The sequence below is a fragment of the Odontesthes bonariensis genome, chromosome 8 (genome assembly GCF_027942865.1).
Source record: "Odontesthes bonariensis isolate fOdoBon6 chromosome 8, fOdoBon6.hap1, whole genome shotgun sequence".
NCBI lineage: Eukaryota > Metazoa > Chordata > Actinopteri > Atheriniformes > Atherinopsidae > Odontesthes > Odontesthes bonariensis.
The window spans coordinates 23,030,637-23,049,281 of NC_134513.1; the positions used below are offsets into that span (position 1 = coordinate 23,030,637).

At 37.0% G+C, this 18,645-nt stretch overlaps 2 long non-coding RNA genes across 2 annotated transcripts in view; both read left to right on the top strand.

The window, feature by feature from the left end:
* Positions 1–928: 928 nt before the first annotated feature.
* On the top strand, positions 929–1,689 carry LOC142385504 (uncharacterized). Its single transcript, XR_012770193.1, has 3 exons — positions 929–1,060; positions 1,222–1,407; positions 1,494–1,689. It is a non-coding gene; the product is annotated as an uncharacterized LOC142385504 (long non-coding RNA).
* A 3,731-nt stretch (positions 1,690–5,420) lies between these two features.
* LOC142385503 (uncharacterized) overlaps positions 5,421–18,645 on the top strand; it is a 60,445-nt gene continuing 47,220 nt past the window's right edge. Inside the window, exons 1-2 of the long non-coding RNA XR_012770192.1 lie at positions 5,421–5,532; positions 9,127–9,240. This is a non-coding gene — a long non-coding RNA (uncharacterized LOC142385503). The remainder of the gene's footprint in view (positions 5,533–9,126; positions 9,241–18,645) is intronic.

Here is an 18,645-nt window from a genome sequence, read left to right on the forward strand (position 1 = left end):
AAAATCTAGTTTCATCATCTTTAAGAACAAGAATACGAATTACAATCCAGAAAAAAACTAAAATTTATATTAATAACAACTTACTTTCCAATGTTTCATCAGCAAAGGTTTTAGGTGTCAATATTGATGAGAAACTTTGTTTTAAGAATCATTGGGAATATGTGTGCAAGAAGGTCTCAAAATCCTTAGGTATCATAAAAAAGGTTAAACCCTATTTAAAAATAAGTACTTTATTAACCTTATACTACAGTTTAATTTATCATCATATCTCTTATTGCAATTTAATCTGGGCTAGCACTTATCCTTCTTACTTACAACCAATTCATAGACTCCAAAAATCCGAGAGGCGTCTGGCTGCAGACCTGCACTGTCAGGACCCATGACCTGCACTGTCAGGACCCTTAGTTGCAGACATGCACTGTGACGTCACCTGCACTGTGAGGACCCGAAGCGACAAGGAGGAGCACGTATTTTTCATTCCCCATTTGAACTGTGGAGACGACGAGGTGAGTAAAAGTCGAGTGAAAACAACTTTCTTTCATACGAAGAAACAGAAACAGTCTTTATTCACTGGAACGTTACGTTGCACACTATATACTCTAAAGTTATATTAATTTTAAAGAATCAGGGTTTTTTTTAAACTTTTGGCTAGTCTTCAGCGTTGTTATCGTATCGATAGTGCTCACTTGTATAATTTTGTTTGACTTATTACGACATTATTTGTCTCTTACAGATGCATATTTCAATAACTATATACTGTAAAGTTATATTAATTTTAAAGAATCAGGTTTTTTTACTTTTGGCTAGTCTTTAGCGTTGTTATCGTATCGATAGTGCTCACTTATATATATATAATTTTGTTTTACTTATTACGACATTATTTGTCTCTTACAGATGCATATTTCAATAACAACCGTCGGCACTACGCCCAAAATCGAACGCTGCACGTCATGTTGCAAACTGTTTCACTGCCCTCTGTGCCTACAATTTAAACCAGCAAAATTGTCCAAGCTGCAGAGCCACTTAGAGGCACATACAAAAGGTGGCATTTTATTTAAAGGTAAGCATAATGTATTTGTCTGTTTGTTTGTACTCATAAGTATTAGCCAACGCTACTAACTTCTGGCAGGTTGTGGTTTGGTTTGTAAAAGGGTAAAAGGAAAATGAAGGGAATGTAGGTTGCAGTGAAGAACATCTGACACCTCACTTTCTGTCTTTTAGAAACCTATCCCAGTCACTAAATCCTGGCAACTGGACAGAGAAAACTGGACTACAAATTCAGGTAAGAGTATAAAGTATGTATAATGCATGTATTCATATTAATAGTTGAGTACTCAGGAAGAAGAGCAGCAGGCAGAGGTCTCCAAGAGAGCCAGACTTGCTGATGTGGACACACCAGTGGAAGGCGTAAGCTTTTGCACAGTATCTATTGGTCAGATACTGTTGGTGTGGCAGCTATAGTACAGACATCTTTCTTTCTGTCTTTTCCATAGGACTCGGTTGAAGATCGCATTCTTCAAAATTGCAGACATGCAGCAGAGTGGGCTGAGGCCAACAAACCACTGTTGTCTGCCAGAGTGGACCTGCCTGACGTTCTGGGCATGGGGGAAGAGGAACAGGCAGAGGCTGCTCTACAGTATGGGAGGTTGTGGAACGAAGAACTGGACGAGGATGAAAGAGAAGCGATCCTGGAGTCTTTCAAAATGATATTTCACAATATTAACGACATGTTGATATTTTGTGAACAGGTAGTCGACAAAAACAAAGATTTTTTGTCATATTGTGAATGTTTGACTGAATAAACACTACAGAACATTTGATCATGTTGTGACTTGGTGTGTTTTTTATGTTTTCTCATTGATCCCTTAATAATTTGACTAAGATTATACTGTAGATATCAAGAGTTAGGGTACTATTTAGTGGTACTAAGGTGTTCCAGCAGCACAAAAACATAATTGGCATAGACATAGAACCAAACATGAAATTTATGGTGGTTAAGGATAAAAATACAGAATAATACAACAGAAAAACTAATTGAAACAAATATATATATATAAAGAGCAGTGTGATAAAGTCAAAATGAAATGATAATGAAATAGCAGTGACTTACTCTATAGTACACAATAAAATGTACAGTATAGGCCTATGGCATCTTGTGAGATGTTGGCTTATGAATATGAGCCTAAGAGAAAATGTGTGCACTGACCAAACAAAAGTTTACAATACAAATAAAAACAATAGACCGGGAATTGATAGATTTTATGTCGTACTGTTAACTAATTAATTCATTTGTGAGGACCTCTTGAAAAATATAGCGTTTAAAATCGTTTAAAAATACGTGCTTCCGATACACACGCTTTTATTTTGAAAGGCTTCGAATCAACTTCCGGTCCTCACAGTGCACTTCCGGTCCTCACAGTGCAGGTGACGGTCTGCAACAGGGTCCTGACAGTGCAGGTCTGCGGGTCCTGACAGTGCAGGTCTGCAGCCAGACTCTCTTGGGAAGCAGAGACGGGGCATTAGGGCAAAATGTGGAGGTGATGAGGAGATGTGGAGGGCATTGAACAAGCTCAAGATTAAATAAAAAGCACAGAAAGCTGACAAAGTGCCCTGTCTTTTTATGTAGTGATGATCACGATGCAATTTTGAAATCAAATTGACTGATTGGATTCATCATAGCATATAATTGTCTATTTTTCCAGGCTGCCATGTTTTGCCCTTTCTGCAGCCGAGATCTGGGGACAGTTCAAGTGTGCTGTCACTCATGTGGCAAAAATGTCCTGTTCTGGATGGACCTGATGAATCATCTGAGAGAGAGAGACATCTCTTCAGTGGGAGCCATTGGATACTTTGATCAGTTCATTTTTTGGGGGGAAATCTCTTTATAGAGATGTGGAATGGAAAAAATGTGGTTGATCAGGAATAAATTCTGTCTAAACAATAAGATCAAGGAAGTGCCTTTCAAAATTAAACACAAAATATATCCATCAAAAATTGTTTTATTTTTAGCTAAATTTCATATCCACAAAAAGGAAATGGACTGACAGAAAACCAAATTTTACACTTTTTTTGAAAGAACTATATCAATGCAGCACCGACATCAATGGTGTAGAAATTCCCAAGACTGTAAAAACTTATTGAATTAATATGTTTTTCTTTACAGTGATGCAATTTGTATACATGATGCTTCTATACTCTTTGTACATTTATACTTTTATATTGTTTTCTTCCCCCGGCTAAAAAAGAGAAAGTTTGTGCTCTTCCTGTCGATGCAAATAAATAATCAGTTAATGTGGAGAATGTGAAATACAGTGGGGTGCGAAAGTTTGGGCAGCCTTGTTAATTTTCCTGATTTACCTTTATAAAGCATTGATTGTTTGGATAAAAAAAATTCAGTTAAATATATCATATAGGGGACAAACACAGTAATATTTGAGAAGTGAAATGAAGTTTGTATGAATTACAGAAAGTGTGCAATAATTGGTTAAACAAAAGTAGGCAGGTGCATAAATTTGGGCACTGTTGTCATTTTATTGATTTCAAAACTTTCAGAACTAATTATTGGAACTCAAATTTGGTTTGGTAAGTTCAGTGACCCTTGACCTCCATACACAGGTTTATGAGAAAGGGTATTTAAGGGGGGCAATTGTAAGTTTTTCTCCTCTTTGCATCTTCTCTGAAGAGTCGCAGCATGGGAGTCTCAAAACAACTTTCAAATGACCTGAAAACAAAGATTGTTCATGGGAAGGATACAGAAAGCTATCTCAGAGATTTCAGCTTTCAGTCTCCACTGTGAGAAACATTGTGAGAAAATGGAAGACCACAGTTCAAGTCAAGGCTCGAAGTGGCAGACCAAGAAAAATCTCGAATAAACAGAAGCGAAGGATGTTGAGAAGTTCTCAACATCCTTCGCTTCTGTTTATTCTCAATGAGAACAGTCAGAGTCAACCCACAGAGCAGCACCAAAGACCTACAACATGATCTTGCTGCTGATGGAGTCACTGTGCATCGTTCAACTATTCGGCGCACTTTACACAAGGAGATGCTGTATGGGAGAGTGATGCAGCGGAAGCCTTTTCTCCGCCCACATCACAAACAGAGCCGCTTCAGGTATGCTAAAGCACATTTGGACAAGCCAGCTTCATTTTGGAATAAGGTGCTGTGGACTGCTGAAACTAAAATAGAGTTATTTGGGCATAACAATGGCCGCTATGCATGGAGGAAAAAGAACACAGCACTCCAAGAAAAACACCTGCTACCTACAGTAAAACTTGGTGGAGGTTCCACATGCTGTTGGGTTGTGTGGCCAGTACAGGGACTGGGAATCTTGTTAAAGTTGAGGGACGCATGGATTCCAATCAATATCAGCAGATTCTGGAGACCAATGTCCAGGAATCAGTGACTAAGCTGAAGCTGCGCCGGGGCTGGATCTTCCAACAAGACAACGACCCTAAACACTGTTCAAAATCTACTAAAGCATTCATGCAGAGGAACAAGTACAACGTTCTGGAATGGCCATCTCAGTCCCCAGACCTGAATATCATTGAAAATCTGTGGTGTCACTTAAAGAGAGCTGTCCATACTCGGAAACCATCAAACCTGAATGAACTAGAGATGTTTTGTAAAGAAGAATGGTCTAAAATACCTTCAGCCACAATCCAGACTCTCATTAGAAGCTATAGGAAGCGTTTAGAGGCTGTTATTTCTGCGAAAGGAGGATCTACTAAATATTGAGTTAAGGTTTTTTTTTTGGTGCCCAAATTTATGTACCTGCCTAATTTTTTTTAGACAATTATTGCACACTTTCTGTAATTCATAAAAACTTCATTTCACTTCTCAAATATCACTGTGTTTGTCCCCTATATGATATATTTAACTGAATTTTTTTATCCAAACAATCAATGCTTTATAAAGGTAAATCAGGAAAATTAACAAGGCTGCCCAAACTTTCGCACCCCACTGTATATATATATATATATTTTTTGCTTTAATTTGAAACTGCATTCATTTAATTGTTCATTTAATTGAGATTCAAATTGTATTTGTTATTTCAATTGGAATGCATTGAATTTATTTCTGTGTTAATTAGTTTTTTCCTGTATTTATTTCTGCATAATGTTCCCTTCTATTATACTGATCTATTTATAATGGGCTGTTATTGGGACAATAACTACGGGGAGAAATGGGAAATAACTGAAGTAAATACATCTATGAATGAAATCTGTCTGAAAAATGAATAAAAATAATGCATGACGAGGTCAAAATAAGATAAATAAATAAATTGTTTTAAAGGAATAAGGATCAATATGATGTAAGGGAGAATCAAACTGAAAACTGAGGGACTTTAACACACTTAATGCAGTTGACAATTAAAACAGAAAATCCCAGCGCGCTCACACACCCACGCACACATACACGTGCACGCGGCCCACGTGATTTCCAGTAAATGCTCGGCAGGAGAAATGAAACTAAAGTGTTCAGGCTCCATTTTGAGTTAACAGCAGCAGGGTGAGACCTGAAGTCAGCATCAGGGTGAGTGTGAACAACATTCTTCTTCTATTCCTCCAGAGTCTGAGTGCGTTTACAGGCTGAACTCTTCCACACAAACTGCTTTTATTGAACTGTGGAGTCTCTGTGAGGGTGTTACTTCCGGCTCGGTGAGACTTTGAACAGAGGAGAGACACTCCTTAATTTGACATGTCCGTTCAGATAACTGAACATTTATCTCCATACAAACACATTTAGCGTCTTTTTTTATTTTTAATGGCAGGTTGAAATCTCCTCATCTCTCGTGTTTCCTCCCACAGATAAACATGTCCTATTCAACACTTTAAACATTAATAGTTTGAGTTGAAACTGCGCGCACCCCGCTGGAGCGCGCGCGCTGCGCTGTGACCAGAACAAGCGCTGCTTGTCTTATTTAGATCTTATTTTCCTCCGTGTTTGGGAAATGTAAAGTTCAGACATCCCCAGTTCCAAAAACTCATTTCAGGGCAGTGGCGTGCACACATAGACATCAGGTGGTGCTGAAGCACCACTACCTCTGCCCTTTATCAACGAAAGTGCCCTTTTGTAACTTCGTTGTTTTTATTTAAAAATTATTATTATTAACATTTTACTGAGGCCGGTTTTGAAATGATCTTTTGACAACCTGAGCGATTAAAAACGATTGAAAACAATGCCCCGAAATGAGCCACCTCCTCGCGCACACCCGACCTCTGTCTCTCTTCCTTTGTCACGTGAACTCGCGCGGTCGCGCTCAGGGCGCACCAGATGCGCTGCAGCAGCACAGCAGCTTAGCAAGGCATGGCAAGGCAATTTTATTTATAGAGCACAATTCATACACAAGGCAATAAAATCATTAAAAAGAAATTAAAAAAATAATAAAAATGAAAAAAAACATTAAAAATAATCATTCATTAATTTATTTTAAAGTGAAGAGTGCAGATAAAATACTTTCAGGTGTCATATGCACAGCTAAATAGAACTGTTTTCAGCCTGGATTTAAACATTGTCAGAGTTGAGGCCTGTGTCACATCTTCTGGAAGACTGTTCCAGATTTTAGGGGCATAAAACTGAAACGCAGCCTCACCTTGTTTAGTCCTGACTCTGGGCACCAGCAGGAGACCCCTCCCTGAGGTTCTCAGAGCCCGAGTTGGTTCATATGGCTCTAACATGTCAGAGATGTACTTTGGCGCTTGACCATGAAGAGACTTGTACACAAGCAGAGCTGTTTTAAAGTCTATTCTCTGAGCGACAGGAAGCCAGTGCAGAGACCTGAGCACTGGACTAATATGGTCGTATTTCCTGGTTCTAGTCAGGACTCGAGCAGCAGCGTTCTGGATGTACTGCAGCTGTCTTACAGCCCGTTTAGAGAGCCCAGTGAGCAGGCCGTTACTGTAGTCTAACCTGCTGGAGACAAACGCATGGATCAGTCTCTCTAAGTCTGGTTTAGACACTATTCCTTTGATTCTGCCAATGTTTTTTAGATGGTAAAAAGCTGCTGATGTTACAGATTTAATGTGGCTGTTAAAGTTCAGGTCTGATATTACCCCGAGATTTCTAACCTGATAATTAGGTTTTAGAGAGAGAGTCTCAAGGTGACTGATAACACTTTCAGGCAGCTTAGCAGGCAGGCTTCTTCTCCCGTGCCCCACCAGCCAGGTAACATACAGATCAAGTAAAATCGTACCGTTTTCCCTCTAAGCCCAACGTGTAATCACTTTGTTGTGAAGTAAAATCTCATACAAAGTCTCATACAGTCTCATAAAGTCTCATACAGCACCAAACAACTAAACATTTTTAGCCGACTGGTCACCTGATAAACTAGTTTAACGCTCTAGCCCAAATCAAAAAATGCCCATCTGCCTTCATGTAATGACAACAGTCAGTAGCCTATAACTCCTTCTCGTACTTTTTGGTCTCTTTATTGTCTTTGTCTCTGTCTGTATATTGATTTACTAATTGCAGCAGAATGCCAAGAAAGGAGAGGCTGAAGAGAGAAAAGGTAAAGGAGCTACAGCAGGCAGCCCAGGGAAGCAGCTCTCTGCTTTCCTGGATGAAAGCAAAGCAGCTAAGTAAGCAATTAAAGAGCAGCTAAAGACAGAACTAAAGGTCTTCCACTCCAGCTTTACTTCAAAGAACCTACAAGAAATACTTTCAATACTGAGGGAAAACAATGGCCAGCGGATCTTTCCTGCCTTTGTCAAAATGATCCAAATATATTCAACATTACCAGTGACGACTGCTTCAGTTGAAAGATCATTTTCCAAGCTGAAAATCATCTAAAGTAAACTAAGAAGCCTGTGTGGTGAAGAAAGGCTCTCTGACCTTCTCTTGCTTGCCATTGAAAAAGACATTGCAATAAATCACAGCTAAAAAGTGCCCTTTTCCCCCCCTGAGCACTTGTCCCCCAAATGTCTGTGCACGCCACTGAGGCTGACGCTCATGGGAAATGTCGCTGACCTTTATTACTCTGATCACATGACAGTCGTTTGGACTTTTTAGGAAAATATTTGCAACTTATCTCCATGAAAATATGAAATATTTGTTTTAAAAGTTGAGTCGCAGTTATGCCATTCTTGTTTTTGCTTCATATTGTAGAAATAAACGACAGAAATGTGATTTCTGATCAACATCTTTGGGTGATAAGAACTCCCAGCTGCTGAAAGAGGTTTGAATGTTTTCATGGTGCAACAGACAGAATCATTTTCCATCCAGATGTCAGAAGCGTCTTTGAGCTGCTCTGTGAGCGCCACAAACACACTCACGCTAACATGAACTCACCTGATTTAATGTAAATCAAAGGGGGCGGAGCTTCAGACCAGGTGAACCAGTTGCATCAGATTATGAAAGGACACAAACACACTCTTTGTTAGAAACTTATCATGTATATTACCTTGGTGTCAGTTCAATTTGAGATCTTTCAGTTACATTTACTCTTGCTGTTTTACTGTTGCTCTTTAACAGAACTTTAGACGAGCTTCGTCTTTGTTCACCTTGTAAAGACACTTTGTTTCAGCTTTCTGATTAACTCTTTAGTTCAGATTGTTTCAGCTTTCTGATTCACTCTTTAGTTCAGATTGTTGGGTGTGAGGCAGCTGTTGGTATGACTGATGAAGAAGGCAACAACTTTCATCCTCCAGCAAAAATTTTCTTTCCTTTGGCGGCCATTTTCTCTGCTGAAGCTGCGTCACTGCTGGGGGACGTGTTGCTATGATCACCACTTTCAGAACATTTCTGTTCCTGAATCATTTCTACAGATTATGAGACGTCTCATCAGAAGCTGGATCATTACTGAAGGAGTTTACTGACAGAATGAGTGAATGAACATGTAGATAACACACAGATAAACACAGTGAAGCTGATGTGTTTTAATCAGGACTTCAGAGCAGCTTTGGCAGCAGTAACTCATCTGTAAATCCAAACTCCACAAAGCTGCATCAGCTGATCAGCTGGGTCAGCACAAACTGAGTCTGACGGCTCGGAGGAAAGAAATGATGTCTCCTTTCTCTAAAAGTTCCTTCTGACGTGGAACAGAAAGAAAAGCAGGAGGTAAAAAGCTTGTTTCAGTTTGGCTGTGAGACTTGAACAGACGTGTTTGTCTTCATACTTTTCTTCTCTCAGACTGACTGAAGTCCAGAAGATGGACAGAGCAGAGTCTGCAGCATGCAGCGGTCGCTCTATGAACAGGAACCCATCCAGACCTCCAGAACTCAGTGATGGACCATCAGACACAAAGTAAGAGAGCTGCTCCTGAAGGGGGGTCCGCTTATTATCTGGATATATCACCATGGCAACGTATACAGGCAACCCAAACAGGGTATGAAGCACGTTGAACATATTTGGGGTATATTTGGGGTATATTTTGGTTATTTAGATTAACTACCAATCAGATCAGTCTGAGCAGCGTCAGGATGCAGGTCATCAACTCGGTTATTCTGAGACATGCTTTATGGTTCAGACTCCTGATCAGGTGGCAACAGTCAACAAAACACACAGAGATGGAGGTCAGAGGCTGTAACACTCACTGCTGCAGACTGCTGTTTTAATCTTGTCTGAGTTTGGTGACCCAGGCTAAAAGTGTGTTAAAATGTTTTTAAAAACGGATTCCTCTGAGCTACATACACAGCAACAATCTCCTGCAGGTACAGAACATGATGTTAAACAAGAAGTAACAAACATGTTTCTAACCGTCATTTAAAAAGGAAATCCTTTCTCTCTATTAAAATGTCTTGACCAAGATAGACAGCAGCTCAGGGTTCTATGAAGCAGGATCAATATATCCAGTTTATCTGTCGAAGTGATCTGGTTAACTAACCCAAACCATGGATATCTGACCAATGTCACACCGCGGTGAGGTCAAGTGGGTTTTTGTTTCATCTCGTCATGTTTCGTCATTTCCTGTTTTATTTTGAAAGGTTAACTTTCCTCTCGTTTCAGGTCACTCACCCTTCCTCTCGTGCTCCGTCTGATTGTTGTATGAATGATTCCACCTGTTCCCTGTTATCCCTGTGTGCATAAGAGTCTGCGTCTCCCCCCGTCTTGTGCCAGTGTGTTGTATCTGTTCGATTGATGTGCATCACTCTCTCCTTTGTTCCAAGCCTGACCACAGCCATGTTTTCAAGTATTGCCTTTTGGTATTATTGTGAGAATGCATTAAGCATTCTCACTATTAAGTTCCTGTTTCCCTTTATTGTGAGAATGCATTAAGCATTCTCACTATTAAGTTCCCTTTATTATTATTCCGCCGATTTTCGGCATTCAACTACTTGAGCATACTTTCAGCTATTTCAACAAATTTGGTATCAAAATGTTCAGCTCTTTCAGCTCTTTCCTGCTATTATTTTTGGTGTTTCTAAATTTTCAACTTTTTAAGATATTAAGCTTTTTGTTCAACTTTTTTCCCCATTAAAAGTAATGGTAAATCTTCAAATCCTTTCAAATCCTTTCAAATCCTTCAAATCCTTTCAAATCCTTTCAAATCCTTTCAAATCTTAACTGCTTCAGCATACTTTCAGCTAGAGACACCATTCAAATTTTAAAATGTTCATAAGACATTCAGCTATTACAAAATGTTTCATCTTTTAAAAATATTCAGCCAATTTTGAAATATGACAGTTTCAAAAATATGAAAATTAAGTTCTTCAAATCCTTATCTTCAAATCCTTTCAAATCCTTCAAATCCTTTCAAATCATTTCAAATCGTAACTAGTTCAGCATACTTTCAGCTAGAGACACCATTCAAATTTTAAAATGTTCATAAGACTTTCAGCTATTACAAAATGTTTTATCTTTTAAAAATATTCGGCCAATTTTGAAATATGACAGTTTAAAAAATATGAAAATGAAGTTCCTTCTTGGATTTTAGAGTGAGACATTCAGCAGTGCTGATAACTTTAAACTTTTCAAACAAATTACTATAACGTTCATACAGTTTAACTGAGAGAAACAAATTATACCTTAAAATGTAGGAAAACTTGTCCTCTTTCAGCCAATGTAACTCCTAAAGAGCTCACATGGACAGATTTTGAACTATGAGCCTTTAAGCTTGAACCAAATCTCAAATTCTGACGAAATCTGCCATTTTTGAATCAGCTTCAAGTGTTTCAAACTGCTTGGATTTAAATATAGTTCACTCCACAGATGTAAAAGTACTTTGCTAAGTTCCTCTAAGCCTTCTGCTTCTAATGGTGTTAAAATTATTTTTCTAGCTGCTCAACTTTTCTCACAAGATGTATTTGAAGTCAGTCTGCGCCTCAGATTTGTCTCGCGGCTGCAGCAGCTGCGCTCTGTGTCTGTCTGTCTAGTCTTTAAGTAGGTTATATGCACCACAAGTTGAGCAGAACGAAGTGGCCTAATGGTATCACTAATGCCCTATCGTGCAGGTGTCCCGGGTTCAATCCCCAACAAGTCAGATCAAATTTGAAAGGTTTTTTTTTATATAACTATTTAAGCATACTTTCAGCCATTTCAACTGTTTCTAGCTTAAGTTTTTTTTATCTTCAAATCCTTTCAAATCCTTCAAATCCTTTCAAATCTTAACTTCTTTAGCATGCTTTCAGCTAGAGATACCATTGAAATTTTAAAATGTTCAAATCTTTTAGCTTCTTAAGATTTTTTCATTAAGGTAATTCAGCTCATGCATTCTCACAGCTGTTTCGCAGGAACAGCTCTTTCTAGTTATTATTATTCTGCAGTTTTTTGTCCTTCAATTACGTCAGCATACTTTAAGCTATTTCAACAATTGTGGTATCAAAATGTTCAGCTCTTTCAGCACATTACTGCTGTTGTCTCTGGTATTTCAAACTTTTCAACTTTTTAAGATATTAAGCTTTTTGTTCAACTTTTTTCCCCATTAAAATTAATGGTAAATCTTCAAATCCTTTCAAATCCTTCAAATCCTTTCAAATCCTTTCAAATCTTAACCAGTTCAGCATACTTTCAGCTACAGACACCATTAAAATTTTAAAATGTTCATATTCATTCAGCTATTACAAAATGTTTCATCTTTTAAAAATATTCGGCAAATTTTGAAATATGACAGTTTAAAAAATATGAAAATGAAGTTCCTTCTTGGATTTTTGAGTGAGACATTCAGCAGTGCTGATAAGTTTCAACTTTTCAAACAAATTACTATAACTTTCATACAGTTTAACTGAGAGAAACAAATTATACCTTAAAATGTAGGAAAACTTGTCCTCTTTCAGCCAATGTAACTCTTAAAGAGCTCACATGGACAGATTTTGAACTATGAGCCTTTAAGCTTGAAGAACTTGTCAAATTTTGAGGAAATCTGCCATTTTTGAATCAGCTTCAAGTGTTTCAAACTGCTTGGATTTAAATATAGTTGACTCCACAGATGTAAAACTACTTTGCTAAGTTCCTCTAAGCCTTCTGCTTCTAATGGTGTTAAAATTATTTTTCTAGCTGCTCAACTTTTCTCACAAGATGTATTTGAAGTCAGTGTTCGGTGTCATTTCTCTCCCGCGATCGGCGGGCGGCCGTCTCATCTCTCCATATATGTTGTGTGTGTTCAACCTGTTTCGATTTAAATATAGTTGACTCCACAGATGTAAAACTACTTTGCTAAGTTCCTCTAAGCCTTCTGCTTCTAACGGTGTTAAAATTATCTTTCTAGCTATTCAACTTTTCTCACAAAACGTGTTTGAAGACAGTCAGATTTGCCCGCGGCTGCAGCAGCTAGCTCTGTGTCTGTCTGTGTAGTCTTTAAGTAGGTCAAATGCACTTCCGGTGTAACACAACGAAATGGCTTAATGGTAACCCTACCAGCCTTTCGTGCAGGTGGCCTGGGTTCAATCCCCAGGATGTCAGCTCAAAATTAAAAAAAAAAAGTTTTTTTGTAACTATTTAAGCATACTTTCAGCCATTTCAACTCTTTCTAGCTCGAAATCATTACACTTTCATCTTTTAAATGTCATTTCAACAGCTTTTTTTAGCTTCCATAGCTCTTTCAGCTTTTAGCTTCTTTTCGCTTCTTTAGCTGTTTTAGCCTTTTTTAGCTTCTTTAGCTAACTTCTAACTCTAACTCTTTTGCTCCTTCAGCTGCTTGCTTCTTCAGCTCCTTTAGCTTTAGCTTCTTCAGCTGTTTTAGCTTTAGCTCCTTCAGCTGTTAGCTTCTTCAGCTGTTTTAGCTTTAGCTCCTTCAGCTGTTAGCTTCTTCAGCTGTTTTAGCTTATTTTAGCTTCTTCAGCTTTTAGCTTCTTTTAGCTTCTTTAGCTCCTTTAGCTCTTAGCTTCTTCAGCTCCTTCAGCTTTAGCTTCTTCAGCTCCTTTAGCTTTAGCTTCTTCAGCTCCTTTAGCTTTAGCTTCTTCAGCTACTTCAGCTTTAGCTTCTTCAGCTGTTTTAGCTTTTTTTTAGCTTCTTAAGATATTTTAGCATGGTAATTCAGCTCATGCATTCTCACAGCTGTTTCGCAGGAACAGCTCTTTCTAGTTGTGAGAATGCATGAAGCATTCTCACTATTAAGTTCCTGTTTCTCTTTATTATTGTGAGAATGCATGAAGCATTCTCACTATTAAGTTTCTGTTTCCCTTTATTATTATTTTTCCGCCGTTTTTCGGCATTCAACTACTTCAGCATACTTTGAGCTATTTCAACAAATTTGGTATCAAAATGTTCAGCTCATTCAGCTCTTGATGGGAATGTATTTTTGGTGTTTGTAACTTTTCAACTTTTTAAGATATTAAGCTTTTTGTTCAACTTTTTTCCCATTGAAACTAATGTTAAATTTTCAAATCTCTTCAAATCCTTTCAAATCCTTTCAAATCTTTCAAATCTTAACTAGTTCAGCATACTTTCAGCTAGAGACACCATTCAAATTTTAAAATGTTCATAAGACATTCAGCTATTACCAATTGTTTCATCTTTTAAAAATATTCAGCCAATTTTGAAATATGACAGTTTCAAAAATATGAAAATTAAGTTCTCCAAATCCTTATCTTCAAATGCTTTCAAATCCTTCAAAATCTTCAAATCTATTCAAATCGTAACTGCTTCAGCATACTTTAACCTAGAGACACCATTCAAATTTTAAAATGTTCATAAGACATTCAGCTGTTACCAATTGTTTCATCTTTTAAAAATATTCAGCCAATTTTGAAATATGACAGTTTAAAAAATAGGAAAATTAAGCTCCTTCTTGGATTTTAGAGTGAGACATTCAGCAGTGCTGATAAGTTTCAACTTTTCAAACAAATTACTATAACTTTCATACAGTTTAACTGAGAGAAACGAATTATACCTTAAAATGTAGGAAAACTTGTCTTCTTTCAGCCAATGTAACTCTTAAAGAGCTCACATGGACAGATTTTGAACTATGAGCCTTTAAGCTTGAACAACTTGTCAAATTTTGAGGAAATCTGCCATTTTTGAATCAGCTTCAAGTGTTTCAAACTGCTTGGATTTAAATATAGTTGACTCCACAGATGTAAAACTACTTTGCTAAGTTCCTCTAAGCCTTCTGCTTCTAATGGTGTTAAAATTATTTTTCTAGCTGCTCAACTTTTCTCACAAGATGTATTTGAAGTCAGTGTTCGATGTCATTTCTCTCCCGCGATCGGCGGGCGGCCGTCTCATCTCTCCATATATGTTGTGTGTGTTCAACCTGCTTCGATTTAAATATAGTTGACTCCACAGATGTAAAACTACTTTGCTAAGTTCCTCTAAGCCTTCTGCTTCTAACGGTGTTAAAATTATCTTTCTAGCTATTCAACTTTTCTCACAAAACGTGTCTGAAGACAGTCAGATTTGTCCCGCGGCTGCAGCAGCTAGCTCTGTGTCTCTCTGTGTAGTCTTTAACTAGGTCAAATGCACTTCCGATGTAACGCAAAGAGATGGCTTAATGGTAACATTTCTAGCCTTTCGTGCAGGTGGCCCGGGTTCAATCCCCATCATGTCAGACCACACTTTATCATTTTTTTATTTTATAATTATTTAAGCATACTCTCAGCATTTTCAACTGTTTCTAGCTTAATTTTATCTTCAAATTCTTCAGATAATTTCAATCCTTTCAAATCCTTCAAATTCTTCAGATCATTTCAATCCTTTCAAATCCTTCAAATTCTTCAGATAATTTTAATCCTTTCAAATCCTTCAAATTCTTCAGATAATTTTAATCCTTTCAAATCCTTCAAATTCTTCAGATCATTTCAATCCTTTCAAATTCTTCAGATCATTTCAAATCCTTCAAATCTTAACTACTTTTGCATACTTTCAGCTAGAGACACCATTCAAATTTTAAAATCTTCAAATCTTTTAGCTTTTTAACATTTTTCTTTATTAAGGTAATTCAGCTCATGCATTCTCACAGCTGTTTCGCAGGAACAGCTCTTTCTAGTTATTGTGAGAATGCATGAAGCATTCTCACTATTAAGTTCCTGTTTCCCTTTATTATTGTGAGAATGCATGAAGCATTCTCACTATTAAGTTCCTGTTTCTCTTTATTATTATTATTCCGTATTATTATTCCGCCGTTTTTCGTCATTCAACTACTTCAGCATACTTTGAGCTATTTCAACAAATTTGGTATCAAAATGTTCAGCTCTTTCAGCTCTCGATGGGAAATATTTTTTGGTGTTTCTAACTTTTCAACTTTTTAAGATATTAAGCTTTTTGTTCAACTTTTTTCCCATTGAAACTAATGTTAAATCTTCAAATCCTTTCAAATCCTTTCAAATCCTTTCAAATCCTTCAAATCTTAACTAGTTCAGCATACTTTCAGCTAGAGACACCATTCAAATTTTAAAATGTTCATAAGACATTCAGCTATTACAAAATGTCTCATCTTTTAAAAATATTCAGCCAATTTTGAAATATGACAGTTTCAAAAATATGAAAATTAAGTTCTCCAAATCCTTATCTTCAAATGCTTTCAAATCCTTCAAAATCTTCAAATCTATTCAAATCGTAACTGCTTCAGCATACTTTAACCTAGAGACACCATTCAAATTTTAAAATGTTCATAAGACATTCAGCTGTTACCAATTGTTTCATCTTTTAAAAATATTCAGCCAATTTTGAAATATGACAGTTTAAAAAATAGGAAAATGAAGCTCCTTCTTGGATTTTAGAGTGAGACATTCAGCAGTGCTGATAAGTTTCAACTTTTCAAACAAATTACTATAACTTTCATACAGTTTAACTGAGAGAAACAAATTATACCTTAAAATGTAGGAAAACTTGTCCTCTTTCAGCCAATGTAACTCTTAAAGAGCTCACATGGACAGATTTTGAACTATGAGCCTTTAAGCTTGAAGAACTTGTCAAATTTTGAGGAAATCTGCCATTTTTGAATCAGCTTCAAGTGTTTCAAACTGCTTGGATTTAAATATAGTTGACTCCACAGATGTAAAACTACTTTGCTAAGTTCCTCTAAGCCTTCTGCTTCTAATGATGTTAAAATTATTTTTCTAGCTGCTCAACTTTTCTCACAAGACGCGTTAGAAGACAGTCTGCGCCTCAGATTTGTCCCGCGGCTGCAGCAGCTAGCTCTGTGTCTGTCTGTATAGTCTTTAAGTAGGTCAAATGCACTTCCGGTGTGACACAACGAAATGGCTTAATGGTAACTCTACCAGCCTTTGGTGCAGGTGGCCCGGGTTCAATCCCCATCATGTTAGATCACACTTTATAATTTTTTTATTTTATAATTATTTAAGCATACTTTCAGCCATTTCAACTGTTTCTAGCTTCATTTTATCTTCAAATTCTTCAGATCATTTCAAATCCTTCAAATCTTAACTACTTTTGCATACTTTCAGCTAGAGACACCATTCAAATTTTAAAATGTTCAAATCTTTTAGCTTTTTAAGATTTTCTTTATTAAGGTAATTCAGCTCATGCATTCTCACAGCTGTTTCACAGGAACAGCTCTTTCTAGTTATTATTATTATTCCGTATTATTCCGCCGATTTTTGGCATTCAACTACTCCAGCATACTTTAAGCTATTTCAACAAATTTGGTATCAAAATGTTCAGCTCTTTCAGCTCTTGATGGGAAATATTTTTTGGTGTTTCTAACTTTTCAACTTTTTAAGATATTAAGCTTTTTGTTCAACTTTTTTCCCCATTAAAAGTAATGGTAAATCTTCAAATCCTTTCATATCCTTTCAAATCCTTCAAATCTTAACTAGTTCAGCATACTTTCAGCTAGAGACACCATTCAAATTTTAAAATGTTCATAAGACATTCAGCTATTACAAAATGTTTCATCTTTTAAAAATATTAAGCCAATTTTGAAATATGACAGTTTCAAAAATATGAAAATTAAGTTCTTCAAATCCTTATCTTCAAATCCTTTCAAATCCTTCAAATCCTTCAAATTCTTTCAAATGGTAACTAGTTCAGCATACTTTCAGCTAGAGACGCCATTCAAATTTTAAAATGTTCATAAGACATTCAGCTATTACAAAATGTTTCATCTTTTAAAAATATTCGGCCAATTTTGAAATATGACAGTTTAAAAAATATGAAAATTAAGTTCCTTCTTGGATTTTAGAGTGAGACATTCAGCAGTGCCGATAAGTTTCAACTTTTCAAACAAATTACTATAACTTTCATACAGTTTAACTGAGAGAAACAAATTATATCTTAAAATGTAGGAAAACTTGTCCTCTTTCAGCCAATGTAACTCCTAAAGAGCTCACATGGACAGATTTTGAACTATGAGCCTTTAAGCTTGAACAAAATCTCAAATTCTGACTAAATCTGCCATTTTTGAATCAGCTTCAAGTGTTTCAAACTGCTTCGATTTAAATATAGTTCACTCCACAGATGTAAAACTACTTTGCTAACTTCCTCTAAGCCTTCTGCTTCTAATGGTGTTAAAATTATTTTTCTAGCTGCTCAACTTTTCTCACAAAACGTATTTGAAGTCAGTGTTCGGCGTCATTTCTCTCCCGCGATCGGCGGGCGGCCGTCTCATCTCTCCATATATGTTGTGTGTGTTCAAACTGCTTCGATTTCAATATAGTTGACTCCACAGATGTAAAACTACTTTGCTAAGTTCCTCTAAGCCTTCTGCTTCTAACGATGTTAAAATTATTTTTCTAGCTGTTTAACTTTTCTCACAAAACGTGTTAGAAGACAGTCTGCGCCTCAGATTTGTCCCGCGGCTGCAGCAGCTGTGCTCTGTGTCTGTCTGTGTAGTCTTTAAAGAGGTTATATGCACTTCCGGTTTAACAGAACGAAATGGCCTAATGGTAACACTACCGCCCTTTCGTGCGGGCGGCCCGGGTTCAATCCCCAGCATGTCAGCTCAAAATTAAGCATACTTTCAGCCATTTCAACTGTTTCTAGCTCGAAATCATTACACTTTCGTCTTTTAAATGTCATTTCAACTTCAAACTCCTGTTTCTTCTCAGCCTTTTTTAGCTTCCATAGCTCTTTCAGCTTTTAGCTTCTTTTAGCTTCTTTAGCTGTTTTAGCCTTTTTTAGCTTCTTTAGCTAACTTCTAACTCTAACTCTTTAGCTCCTTCAGCTGCTAGCTTCTTCAGCTCCTTTAGCTTTAGCTTCTTCAGCTGTTAGCTTCTTCAGCTGTTTTAGCTTTAGCTCCTTCAGCTGTTAGCTTCTTCAGCTGTTTTAGCTTATTTTAGCTTCTTCAGCTGTTTTAGCTTCTTTAGCTCCTTT